Source organism: Bubalus kerabau, chromosome 7 (genome assembly GCF_029407905.1).
Source record: "Bubalus kerabau isolate K-KA32 ecotype Philippines breed swamp buffalo chromosome 7, PCC_UOA_SB_1v2, whole genome shotgun sequence".
Taxonomy (NCBI): domain Eukaryota; kingdom Metazoa; phylum Chordata; class Mammalia; order Artiodactyla; family Bovidae; genus Bubalus; species Bubalus kerabau.
The window spans coordinates 28,226,172-28,239,235 of record NC_073630.1 but is presented as its reverse complement, the minus strand read 5'-3'; the positions used below and the strand labels follow the sequence as shown (position 1 = coordinate 28,239,235).

The window sequence follows — 13,064 nt, the reverse complement described above, 5'->3', positions numbered from 1 at the left end:
TTAACACTTCAGATTCTTTGGTCACCTTGCTTCAGACTGTTTAATCTACCTGAAAAGTCCTCCATATTTTCTTTTCTCCCATCCTCAAATTTAGCCTTATAGTTTTGTGAAGCTTCTGAAGACTGGTAATTCTGGAGTTCAAATTCTCGTGTCAATTGGGTATTATTTACTTGCAAGGAAGTGATAAAAACCAAGTGGAAAAACGTATATGCAGCCCTCAGTGAAGAGCCTGACATGCAGTAGGTACTCCATCAATGACTTTTGTTGTTGTTCAGTTACTAAGTCAAGTCTGACTGCTTGTGACCTCATCAATGATAGCTTTACTAGAAAATACTAGCACTTGCATCTATATTCTTTGAACCAGTAACATGACAATATTATCCCCAAATGATTTTTCCTTTATTGTATCCTTGGAGGCTATTTTCAGTGCACAGTAGGAGAGCATGCATTAGGTCTTTGATTCTGAAAATGAATTCTGAATATTTAGAGACATATAGGTCATGCCCTGACCACCTCTGAAGTAGGACAGCTATACATAATCAACTTTCACTCTACTAGAAACAAATGTGCAGGATAAATTTATGGATGGTATTTGGCAGATTTAGATCCTTTTGGAAGATATGGAGGAAAATAATGCTTCATAATTATTGTAAATTCAATTTAAAATTGATTTAAAAGACTTTCTCTTTGGTTATTATGATTGTTTAAGTTCTGGCCCTTCTCCTCTAATTGCCATGATTTCTGGCCCCTTGTACTCCTTTATTTCTTGCCAAAAAACAAAATCAAACCCTGCTGTGATGATCCTTCTTCATTTTTCCAAACAAGCATTGTCTTTTCAGGAATACAGAGAGTGAAGTAGGGGAAAGTGAACTTCTGGTTGAACTATTTAGCTCAGAATTCCCCTCCTCTGGGAAATGTTTTTCTATACTTTCCTTCCCTTGAATCTCTGTAGAGGTAATTATTCATAATTATTAATTTTTCTCTGCTACCTCTGCACTTTGCACAGACTGTTAAGCTTTCACTTTACTGTACTGTAACTTATTTCTTTGCATATCTGCCTCCCTTCTGAAACTGTGGGCCATTTGAGAGTAGAGACTATGCTGTAAACATCTTAGTATCCTGACTTGCTGCTTGACTATATATGTGGCAAATATTTACTGAACTGAATTATTGAGTCCTTGAGTCGTTAAGTGAACACATAGTGAAAACATCCATTTTCACACCAATGATGACTATGTGAAATAAGTCATGGTTTTGAAAAAGTTCTCTTTGTAACACGTTTCTATTTTCTACTTGTAAAAGTTAGGCTTGTTGTTATGCTTTTTATCTCTAAACTCTTGGCAGTGAATTCCTGCTGCTTTGCATTGCAGCTTTAAACTCTTGGTGAAAATTTTCCTGTCTGTTCTGCCGTTTGTGATGAATGTTTTCCTGTTGTGTGTGTGTGTGAGTTATTTACTTTTCCTGTAATGACAAATTTTGTCCAACTATATGGTGCCTCTCTACCTACATTGTTATATAAATATCTTAGATTTAATTGTCCCTAAGGAGCTAGCCTGAATTTAAAAGATTTATTTTGTCTCTGTTGTTCCTCTGATAAATAAATTCAGCAGATAAAGAAAGGCTGTTCTTTGGAATATTGTGTACAATGTTTTTGTTTAACTACTTCAGTTTTTTTGAAAAGATAAAGGTGAGAATATATAAATTAGTAACTGAATTCTGTTTCTCTCTCTTCCTTATTTTCAACATTTACTCTTTAAAATTTTACTTTATAAACTTCCAAAAGTAACTGCATTAGAATATTAATACTGTTTTTCTTATACTCAGGAGAAAAGCAATATATATATATGTGTGTGTGTATATATATACACATAAATTTATATGATTGATGGTATGACTGTATATTGATAATAGTAAAATAATTTTCTGCATATAGTTTGGGCAAAAGGGAAGAAATTCAATCATTGTACAAAACTAAATTATTCTGTGCATAATAGCAGAGATAGTGAGATAAATACATTATTTTTAGTGTATTTAAAATTATAGTTAAAATGACCTCTGTATCCTGTTATATTACAGGACTTAAAGGGACAGTTGTGCTAGTTGGTTTAATGATGAAATTAAGTTACTTGTCCAGGGTCACACACCTAGTTCATAGCAGCATTTGCCTGACTTGCAGACCAAACTCCTATTATTTTTAGGCAGGTAAATCAGAAAGAGATTATTAGACCATGAATTGTTCATCCATTTCAGGTATTTCATTACTAACCATGACAGTTATATTAACCATGACATTATAACCATGACAGGCTATGCTTTAGTGCCCGGTTTTTATTAATTTTCATTGCAAAGTCTTCTAGAAATATGCAGAAAGTTACTGCTTAGCGTTTGTTTCTTCTTTCATTAAACATTTATTAAGCACCATTGGCGTGCTGCATGGGGCTAGGCACTGAGGATAACGAGTAGCAGAAAGTACCTCTCCCTGAGCAGGTATGGCTGCAGAAGAGCCATCCCTGTGAACACGTATTTTGAATGTTAAAAATCCTTTTTAATAGTTGATAAAGAGTGTGTTTGAGCAAGGACAGGTGATATTCCTGGAGTTGTCCAGATTTAAGGAGATAAAACTTTCAGGGGAACATAACTGGACAAACCTGAAGCTGTGAAATAAACCGAGGGCGTGGCACTCTCGTCCCCGCCTGAGACACTGGCTTCCTGGAATTGCTGCTTTACAAGCTCCTCTCATTTGTCTCCAGTCCATCCTGAGCTCTACCCACCCAGGAATCCTGCCATGCACGCTTGCGGCTCAGTGTTGTTTTTGTTCCTCTGGCCTCTGTCACCGTCCTCTGGTTCACTATTTCCTGTTTATACCTTAAATCTCAGGTTAGATATCATCTCTGCTTGAAAGCATTTTTTGGTCCTCCTTCAAAAGCTGAGCTTATTACTCAGTTATCTGAAATGCCATATCTAGTTGAAGAGGCCACTATTATAAAATACTCATATACTACTTAGTTTTCTTGTGATTTTGCACTTTATTAATTAATGAATCTTAACACTTTTCTAATACTACAAATAACATGTGGCTCTCATTAGGAAAAATTTGTCTTCTTCCTCAGGAATTAGATTGTAACAATTTAAACCATTCTTGTTTTGTTTCTAATAGTGATTATTTAAATAATCAGTCCTTCCAAAGAACACCCAGGACTGATTTCCTTTAGGATTAACTGGTTGGATCTCCTTGCAGTCCAAGGGACTCTCAAGAGTCTTCTCCAGCACCACAGTTCAAAAGCATCAATTCTTCTGCACTCATCTTTCTTTATAGTCCAACTCTCACATCCATACATGACCACTGGAAAAACCATAGCCTTGACTAGATGGACCTTTGTTGACAAAGTAATGTCTCTGCTTTTTGATATGCTGTGTAGGTTGGTCATAACTTTCCTTCCAAAGAGTAAGCGTCTTTTAATTTCATGGCTGCAGTCACCATCTGCCGTGATTTTGGAGGCCCCAGAAATAAAGTCTGCCACTGTTTCTCCATCTATTTTCCATGAAGTGATGAGACCGGATGCCCTGATCTTAGTTTTTGAATGTTGAGCTTTAAGCGTTTTTCACTCTCCTCTTTCACTTTTATCAAGAGGCTCTTTAGTTCTTCTTCACTTTCTGCCATAAGGGTGGTGTCATCTGCATATCTGAGGTTATTGATATTTCTCCTGGCAGTTCCTTTAATCAATCTCTTTCTTAATTTTTTTCTGTAGTTAAACATAAGCATAATTTCATGTCCAGATTGCTTCATTAGTGAAAAATCATCAAATCACCTTTATAAGCTTGAAATATCGAGCAGTAGAGAAACCCTAAACAGTTACAGCAAGTATTGTATATTTTTTATTTTATGTATTTATATTGTTGATTGTTAATATGTCATTTGCTTCTTTCATCTTCTGAACTAATATCATTTGCTCAATTGCCTCATCAGTACTCCTTTTAGTAGAGATTATTTCAATATGTCACATTTCAGGAAAAATATCAGATCTCTGAGAGCTTAAATTTTTTACTTTAGTTTCCTCCAAAATTGCTTTGCATATTAGGTCATAAAGATTCCCTAAAACTAAATCAGACGCATTTGATTTTGTATGGTTACAATTTCTTTGCTTTAGATAAATATTATCTATAGCTATATGAATATGTTTTAAATTATTTTATGTTTTGAGAAATTAGGTCGGTTGTAACATCAGAAACAATTTTGAATTTTTCAATTGATCTTGTAGGTTAGTCATTGATTTTTTTTTTTCATTTCCTTTGTCCCTCCTCAACTTACCAGTGAAACCAACATCTCTAAACAATTATCAGAGTGAATGTAATGTCTGGGTTATTTCTAAAATCTTTCTTTTGTTCAGAAATATACCACACATTAATGAATGCTATAGAGGCAATACTGTTGATTTCCAACTTTCTAAAACATAATGGACAGAATAATTTCGAACATGTCTAAAGAGTCTTCTAACTTATGTATATTTTAATTTACTCTTAATAGAAACCAAAGTGCTCTGTATAGAACACAAACCATGCAATAGTACCCTGAAATTATGAATTAATGATTCAAATCATTTTGTAAGGCTATCTCTTTATGTTCCCCTAGTGAGAAAGAATGTAAATATTTTTGTGGTAATCAAGATTATTTATATATTACTCTCTGCAGTAGAAAAATTAATCCCTGCCTCCCTCCTGAAAAGTAACTGTCCCCACTGGACGCTTCCACTATGGGAAATGGTGAACCCAGGTAGATTCTTTGTACCAGATGACCCTGCCCCCAAAGGGAACCAAGCAGATTCTCTTAACCAGGAATTTGGAATTTAGAAAAATCAAACTGACTGATTCATCCTGCTAAGAAAAACTGAGTCCCAAGATAACAAAGAGATATTACTGGAAGTTGGCTCTCCAAAAAAAAGCCAAATCCAGTTATAAAGAGAAGACTGCAACAAGTCAGCAAAGAAGTGTGGTTTTCAGAAAAAAAAAAAAAAAAAGAAAAAAAAAAAAACAGCAGAATTAAGCAGTAGCACAAAGGTAGGCAAGAACAAGAAGCGGGGAGTCTGATGAAAAGCAGAGGGTTCTCAGTTCTCAGGCCTAGGCCAGTGTGATCAAGCTGAATTGTGCTTCTGTGTCTTAGTTCAGTTCAGTTCAGTTGCTCAGTCGTGTCCGACTCTTTGCGACCCCATGAATCGCAGCACGCCAGGCCTCCCTGTCCATCACCAACTCCCAGAGTTCACTCAGACCCACGTCCATCAAGTCGGTGTTGCCTTCCAGCCATCTCATCCTCTGTCGTCCCCTTCTCCCCAATCCCTCCCAGCGTCAGAGTCTTTTCCAATGAGTCAACTCTTCGCATGAGGTGGCCAAAGTACTGGAGTTTCAGCTTCAGCATCAGTCCTTCCAAAGAACACCCAGGGCTGATCTCCTTTAGAATGAATTGGTTGGATCTCCTTGCAGTCCAAGGGACTCTCAAGAGTCTTCTCCAACACCACAGTTCAAAAGCATGAATTCTTCGGCGCTCAACTTTCTTCACAGTCCAACTCTCACACATCCATACATGACCACTGGAAAAACCATAGCCTTGACTAGACGGACCTTTGTTGGCAAAGTAATGTCTCTGCTTTTGAATATGCTATCTAGGTTGGTCATAACTTTCTTTCCAAGGAGTAAGCGTCTTCTAATTTCATGGCTGCAGTCACCATCTGCAGTCTTATCCTCAGGTACCATCAAATTTCTTCTCTCATGTGCTTCAAACTTTCTATGCAAACTTGGGTAAATTTTTATTTATTGCAACCTAATTATCCTGAAAGTGAAAGTTTAGTTGCTCAGTCATGTCTGACTCTATGTGACCCCATGGACTGTAGCCCGCCAGGCTCGTTTGTCCATGGAATTCTCCAGGCAAGAATACTGGAGTGGGTAGCCATTCTCTTCTCCAGGGGATCTTCCCAACCCAGGGATCAAAACCTGGGTCTTCTGTGTTGCAGGCAGATTCTTTACCATCTGAGCCACCAGGGAAGCCCTTAATAATCCTGAGAGTTATTTAAAATCAAAAGGTATTTATAAATTTAATAATATATAATAGGCATTATAAATCAAAAGAGTTTAAGAGATTCTCCTTACAGTTCCATTTCATATAAAATTACCAGATCCAAAGTATGTGAATAATAAAATACATTTCAATCTGAAAAAGAACTTTTTAATCTTAAGGTATATTTCCATATTAGAAAATCATAAGCAATTTTGGTATCTATCACATAGGATGATAGTTCTGTAGTAAGTTCTCAAACATCTCGGCCCTGGTTAAACCTGAACTCTAGTTTGTGCTAAGCTTAAACTTAATGGAAAGTATACTTATTTGCTCAAGTAACAAATGTTCTCTATTTGTTTCTAGACTGGAAAATTTTAACTGTTTATTCCAAATTCAGTGTATTTTTTTATAAGGCTCTTTTGACCTGCATGCCAAAATCCTCTACCTTGAAATAACTTAGACAAAAAGGAGAGTTTGTTGGTTCTCATAACAGGTCCTCTTATATTAGACTTCAGATTTGGCTCAAACCCTAACTGGTAACCTTTCTCTGTCCCTTGACTCAGTTTTCCCCTTGAAGAGCCTTCTTTCTTGAGTAGGTGCTTTCCTATCTTAGGTAGGTAAGTAGGTTTAGTCGCTAAGTCATGTCCATCTCCTGCAACCCCATGGCCTGTAGCCTGCCAGTCTCCTCTGTCCATGGGATTTCCCAGGCAAGAATACTAGAGTGGGTTACCATTTTCTTCTCCAGGGGATCTTCCCGTTGCAGGGATCAAACCCAGGTTTCCTGTATTGCAGGCAGACACTTACTGACTGAGCCACCAGGGAAGCCCTCCCCTATCTTACCTCTTGCAAATTAATAAATCTTGGCAGGAGAACTTCTCATTCCACTGTTTCCAGCAAATGCCTCAACCTGCCACTACGAATCAGCTTCTGTGGCCAAGGATAGAATGCTCTGAGTTTCAAGGTCTGGGTCCCGTGCCCACTCTGAAGTCACATGAACTAAGAGTAGGGCAATGGGGAGTGGGTAATTTCACCAAGGAAAACAAAGATGCTTTTATTATGAGAAGGATAGGTGGTGCTGGGAGGCATAAGCAAAGATATCCTCTATATCTACCCAATATATTTTGCATTTTTGTAGTTATTCTGACTGTGTTGTGTGCCCACCACAGTTATTACAGCTTTGTTCTTGTCAGATGTGGTCTGTTAACCTACACGTTCTTATGTACTGTGTGTGTTAGTAGCTCGGTCATGTCTGACTCTTTGCGACCCCATGGACTGTAGCCTGCCAGGCGCCTCTGTCCATGGAATTCTCCAGGCAAGAATACTGGAGTGCGTTTCCATTCCCTTCTCCAGGGATTTTCATGACCCAGGGCTCAAACCCAGGCCTCCTGCATTGCAGGCAGATTCTTTACCGTCTGAGCCACCGCTAACACTGCATTATCTTCCACATGAAGTGAAAGTCACTCAGTCGTGTCCGACTCTGCAACATCATGGCCTATACAGCCCGTGGAATTCTCCAGGTCAGAGTACGGGAGTGGGTAGCCTTTCCTTTTTCCAGGGGAGCTTCTACCAATTGAAAAATCATTCATCCTGTGACAGTCTTAGGAGCTGAGACCTTTTATGTAATATGATTCAAAGAGTGCCTGGATATTTCCTCTGTTTCCCAAATATTCCCTCCTACTTCCCAGCACGGAGATGTACTGTTTTGTATCCTTGGGGTCTCAGAGTTTTCCGGTTTAATTTAAACACAGATATCTCCTTAGAGCAGCAGTTATCTTAAGGCACTCAGAGTTGGTGCTCTAGCTGGGATTAGCTTATGGCCAATGATAAAACAGTTTTCTGAGGGACAGTGTCTAAGAGAGATGGAATAGTAGATGATTTTTGTTGGCACAGCATCAAAGATTTACTTGGTCTAACTTCACAGTTTTCTTATGGTTATTCCAGCTCTAAGTCATCTTTTATATTTCTTCAACTCCAATGGAAAAATGCAGATAAATTATATTGTGTATAAGAGAAGAAAGTTACAGAAGGATTTATTATTCATAGATGCTTTAAAAAAAAAAAGAAGGGACTTCAAGTGCCAAACCACAAGGAAGACATGACATGATAGCTATCCATCAGCGCTTGTGGAATAAAATTCTATGTCAAAATAATGTTGTTATCTTTGCAAGTTTTTCTGGTAAGAAAAACTCACTGAATAACAGATGTTGAGATCATGAAAAATATTATTAAATTCAAGTACAAAGCAATAATGTTTTATTGAATTAAACTGCAGAGGATCTAGTTAAGTCTTTTAACATTTAGTCCCTTTTCCCTGCCAGGCATTAATCTAGGTGTTTGGGCTACAGTGATGTGTAAACAGACTGACATCCTCACTCTCATAGAGCTTACATGTTAGTAAAGGACATAGACATTATGTACTGATTATTATCAACAAAACAAATGCTATGTAGAATAGAAATGTACAAATGCCACGGCAAAAATAAAACATAGAATAAGTTAGCAGAAATAAGGTAGGCTGTGTGGCATTGTATGTGTGTGCTCAGTTGCTCGTGTCAGAGTCTTTGCGACCCTATGAACTGTAGCCCACCAGGCTTCTCTGTCCATGAGATTTCCTAGGCAGGGTAGATTTGATTGGGAAGATGACATTTGGGCAAAGACTTGAACCTCTGCGGGAATGAGCTGTAGGGTGTTGGCAGGAAGAAATTGTGGGCAGAGGGATCAGCCAGGGGGACGTTCCTGGTGAGAATATGTCTGTAGGACTCAGGACCAGCAATGAGGCTGGTGTGCTGGGAGTGAGTGACCAAGGAGAGTGGGAGAGGTGAGAACACAGAGGATTTTATTATATTGTTACTGTTGTTCAGTTACTCAGTCATGTCAGACTCTTTGTGACCCCATGAAGTACAACACGCCAGGCTTCCCTATCCTTTACCATCTCTTGGAGTTTGCTCAGACTGATGTCCACTGAATTTATGATGCCATCCAACCTGCTTTAGTACAAATTAATTGTATCCTCTGAGGTTCCAAATATTCAGCTATTACATTTTTAATGTATTTTTCTTTGTAACTATGATTAGATTAACAAGTTCTGTATGGACTTCTTTGGTTTGATGTTAGCCTTACCTGTTTTAAGCTTCCTCAATTTGTAATCTCATTTTTTAAATAAATATGAGCTAAAAACCACCACCACCATGTATGTTAGAAGAGCACTCAAAAAAATGTGTGGTTTTGACAGGGCCAAAGGGTAGGAAGCTGCCATATGTGACTATTCTCAGCAGCAGACTGGATGGTGATGAGAAGGACATAGCCTTGCTGCAAAATACACCTAAAAGTGGATGACTGCAACCAATCTCCCTCTAGCGTCCAAGAAAGAAAATGTGCAGCCCTTGCTCCATTGGAATTTGTTGGAAATGCAGCTTAAGTGAAGTCGAGATAAAGTTTAGTTTAGACATGACCACTGAGGCGCTGGTCAACTATGGGCTAAGTATTGACCAGAATCTTAAATACAGGAAAAGGTCTGATGACACTATTGTGAAGTAACTTAGTAGTTGATTAAATTTATCTGAGATTAGTTTGGCAATTGGCAATTATAATTCCTATGTGATCATTTCATAAATATTTGTTAATATGAAACCCAGTGGATGGAGCTAAAGAATTTGGGGGAAAAAATTACAAAACCAGAAAATCAGAGTCCCTACTCTTGATAACTATGATATATTTTGAATTTTCTGTCCTGAGTATGTATTCCCAGCCCTGCCTTTGCTGTTAAATGACACAATTTATGGCTTCTTTCTTCCAGGGAATGTGAATGCTTAGAGAATAGCAATTTATTTAGTGTTAGCCTAAGTAAACACAAGAGAGCAGGTCTGTGAAAGGAAATAAAGTATTACATCCCAAAAGTGGGTCTTATGCTTTTACTTGTTTCTTTTAATAGTAAGAATTGATACTTTTTTAATTGATAAAATTTTTAATCTTTTACTAATTGTTTTGAAGTCAAAAATTTTCCCCTTTAGGTCTTGGATTCTTGCTCAGTATTTCCTGGAAATTGACAGTTATAAAATTTATTTTTCTATCCACTTAAATATTATGTGAATATAAGTATATCTTAACATTTGCATAAGTAAAACAAAAATACAAGTTGATCTATAAAAAATTAAATAATATTGGAATATATATATAATAAAAAGCACCCTTCAGCAGCCTATTTCCCCTCAGTACTACATTCTTTCCCATGGTGAAACCAACCTATTAGGAGTATGAGTTTTATTTAAATGTTCAGTTTTTGTGTACATACACACAAATACAAACTGTTTTTCTTTATTTTGCATTTCTCATTTATCTGTATAACTTGGAGATATCTGTGTGTAATAACTATTCACTTATCTCTATCATTTTATCTCTGTATCTGTTTACCTTCTTATCCATCCAGCCATTTAACTATCTGATCTCTCATTTTCAACATTATCACATAAGCTTATCGGTCATCTCCACCTCTTTCATCAGTCATCTCCATTTCTTTCTGCTCACCTGCATCAATCTCTCTCCCCAAAGACTGACTCTCTTTCCTTCTTGGTCACAAGACAGAAACTATCACCAGCTGATTCTGAGTTTGCGTCTTATATCAAGAACACACATAGACTCAGACTATTATTTTTAATGCTGATTCCCAGTTTCACAGGGAAGGAAGGGACTCACCGGCCTTACTAGCTCAGATGTGACACCAAATGGAAATAACCATGTGGCCAGAGGCAGATGGTGTTGTGGCAACATGACTGCCAGAAATCTTGTTCTGCAGCTGAACGACAAATGTTACATGATATTACTTCTATGTGGGATCTACAAAATAATACAAGTGAATCTAGATACAAAACAGAAACAGACCCACAGGCACGGAAAACAAACTTACGGTTACCAAAGGGGAGAAGGACTGGGGAAGGACAAATTGGGAGCATGAAATTAACAGATACAAACTACTGCACGTAACATCAGATCAGATCAGATCAGTTGCTCAGTCGTGTCCGACTCTCTGTGACCCCATGAATCGCAGCACGCCAGGCCTCCCTGTCCATCACCACCTCCTGGAGTTCACTCAGACTCACGTCCATCAAGTTGGTGATGCCATCCAGCCATCTCATCCTCTGTCGTCCCCTTCTCCTCCTGCCCCTAATCCCTCCCAGCATCAGAGTCTTTTCCAATGAGTCAACTCTTCGCATGAGGTGGCCAAAGTACTGGAGTTTCAGCTTTAGCATCATTCCTTCCAAAGAACACCCAGGGCTGATCTCCTTCAGAATGGATTGGTTGGATCTCCTTGCAGTCCAAGGGACTCTCGAGAGTCTTCTCCAACACCACAGTTCAAAAGCATCAATTCTTTGGTGCTCAGCTTTCTTCACAGTCCTACTTTCATATGCATACATGACCACAGGAAAAACCATAGCCTTGACTAGACGGACCTTTGTTGGCAAAGTAATGTCTCTGCTTTTGAATATGCTATGTAGATTGATCATAATTTTTCTTCCAAGGAGTAAGCGTCTTTTAATTTCATGGCTGCAATATCTTGTAATAACCTATAATGGAAAAGAATCTGAAAAAATATTTAATGAATAATTTTACTGTATACCTGAAACTAATGCAATATTGTAAATCAACTATAATTTAATAAAAAAAAAATTCACATACCATATAATACCAAAAGGGAACTGCAGATGAGAGTCTGTTTTCAGTGAAAATGGTTCCCTGAGAAAGAGATGGGGGTCTAGGCATACAGTTCACTCAGGGTCCACTTACAGGTTGTTGTTGTGTTGTGCTTAGTCGTGTCTGACTCTTTGTGATCCCATGGAGCCTACCACAGAATTTTTTCAGGCAAGAATGCTGGAGCAATGGCATATTACTTAGCCATAAAAAGGAACACATTTGAGTCAGTTCTAGTGAGGTGGATGAACCTAGAGCTTATTATACAGATTGAAGTTAATCAGAAAGAGAGAAACAAATATCATATATTAACACATACATATATTAAATCTAGAAATATGGTACTCATGAGCCTGTTTGTAGGACATCAAGAGAGATCCAGGCATACAGAACAGACTTGTAGACACGGTCAGGGAAGTAGAGAGAGGGACAAATTAAGAGAGTAGCTTTGAAACATATATATTACCCTATGTAAAATAGACAGCCAGTAGGAGTTTGTCGTATGACCCAGGGAGCTCAACTTGCTGCTCTGTGACAATCTAGGGGGATGGAATGGAGTGGGAGGTGGGAGGGAGTTTCCCGAGGGAGGGGCGTATGTATACCTGTGGCTGATTCATGCTGATGTATGGCAGAAACAAGCACAACATTGTAAAGCAATTATCCTCCAATTAAAAGTAAACAAATTAAAAAAGAACACTGGAGTGGGTTGCCAACCCAGGAATTGACCCCATGTCTCTTACACCTCTTGCATTGGCAGGTGGATACTTTACCACTGCGCCACCTAGGAAGCCCCCGCCACTTTTAGGTTATGTCCTCTTAAAAAAATTTAATTCAGTTGTAAAACTTACCTCTCAAAGGTAAACTCTAGTATCAATAGCATTATTTTGCGTATTTGTACAGGAATTATCTTTGACAACTATTTCTAGGATAGTCTTTTATTTTTCTCTAGCTTCTAAACCTGCATTACAATTATGCATTCTATACTACAAAATGCAGTGCTTTGGGATCTGAGTACACTCTTCCTCCACCCGCCCCCAAACTAAATCAGAAAACATAGTCTGAGATGTTATTACTGAAACAAAAACTATCATTGAAATTGGATATCACCTAAAAAAAAAAAGTCAAAACATGCTTGTTTTCGATATATCTCCTGGTAAAAAATGTAAATGGATAGTGGCAGTGAAGCCAACTTGCCATGGCAGAAGAATTTAGAAGAGATTAATTCCTCGTGATGGTGACTGCAGCTGTGAAATTAAAAGACGCTTACTCCTTGGAAGGAAAGTTATGACCAACCTACATAGCGTATTGAAAAGCAGAGACATTAGTTTGCCAA

General features: G+C 38.0%; 1 protein-coding gene across 17 annotated transcripts in view; it reads left to right on the top strand.

Moving 5' to 3' along the window:
- Positions 1 to 13,064, top strand: part of DKK2 (dickkopf WNT signaling pathway inhibitor 2) — a 583,019-nt gene that overhangs the window by 430,421 nt on the left and 139,534 nt on the right. The gene's annotated exons all lie outside the window — the stretch shown is intronic.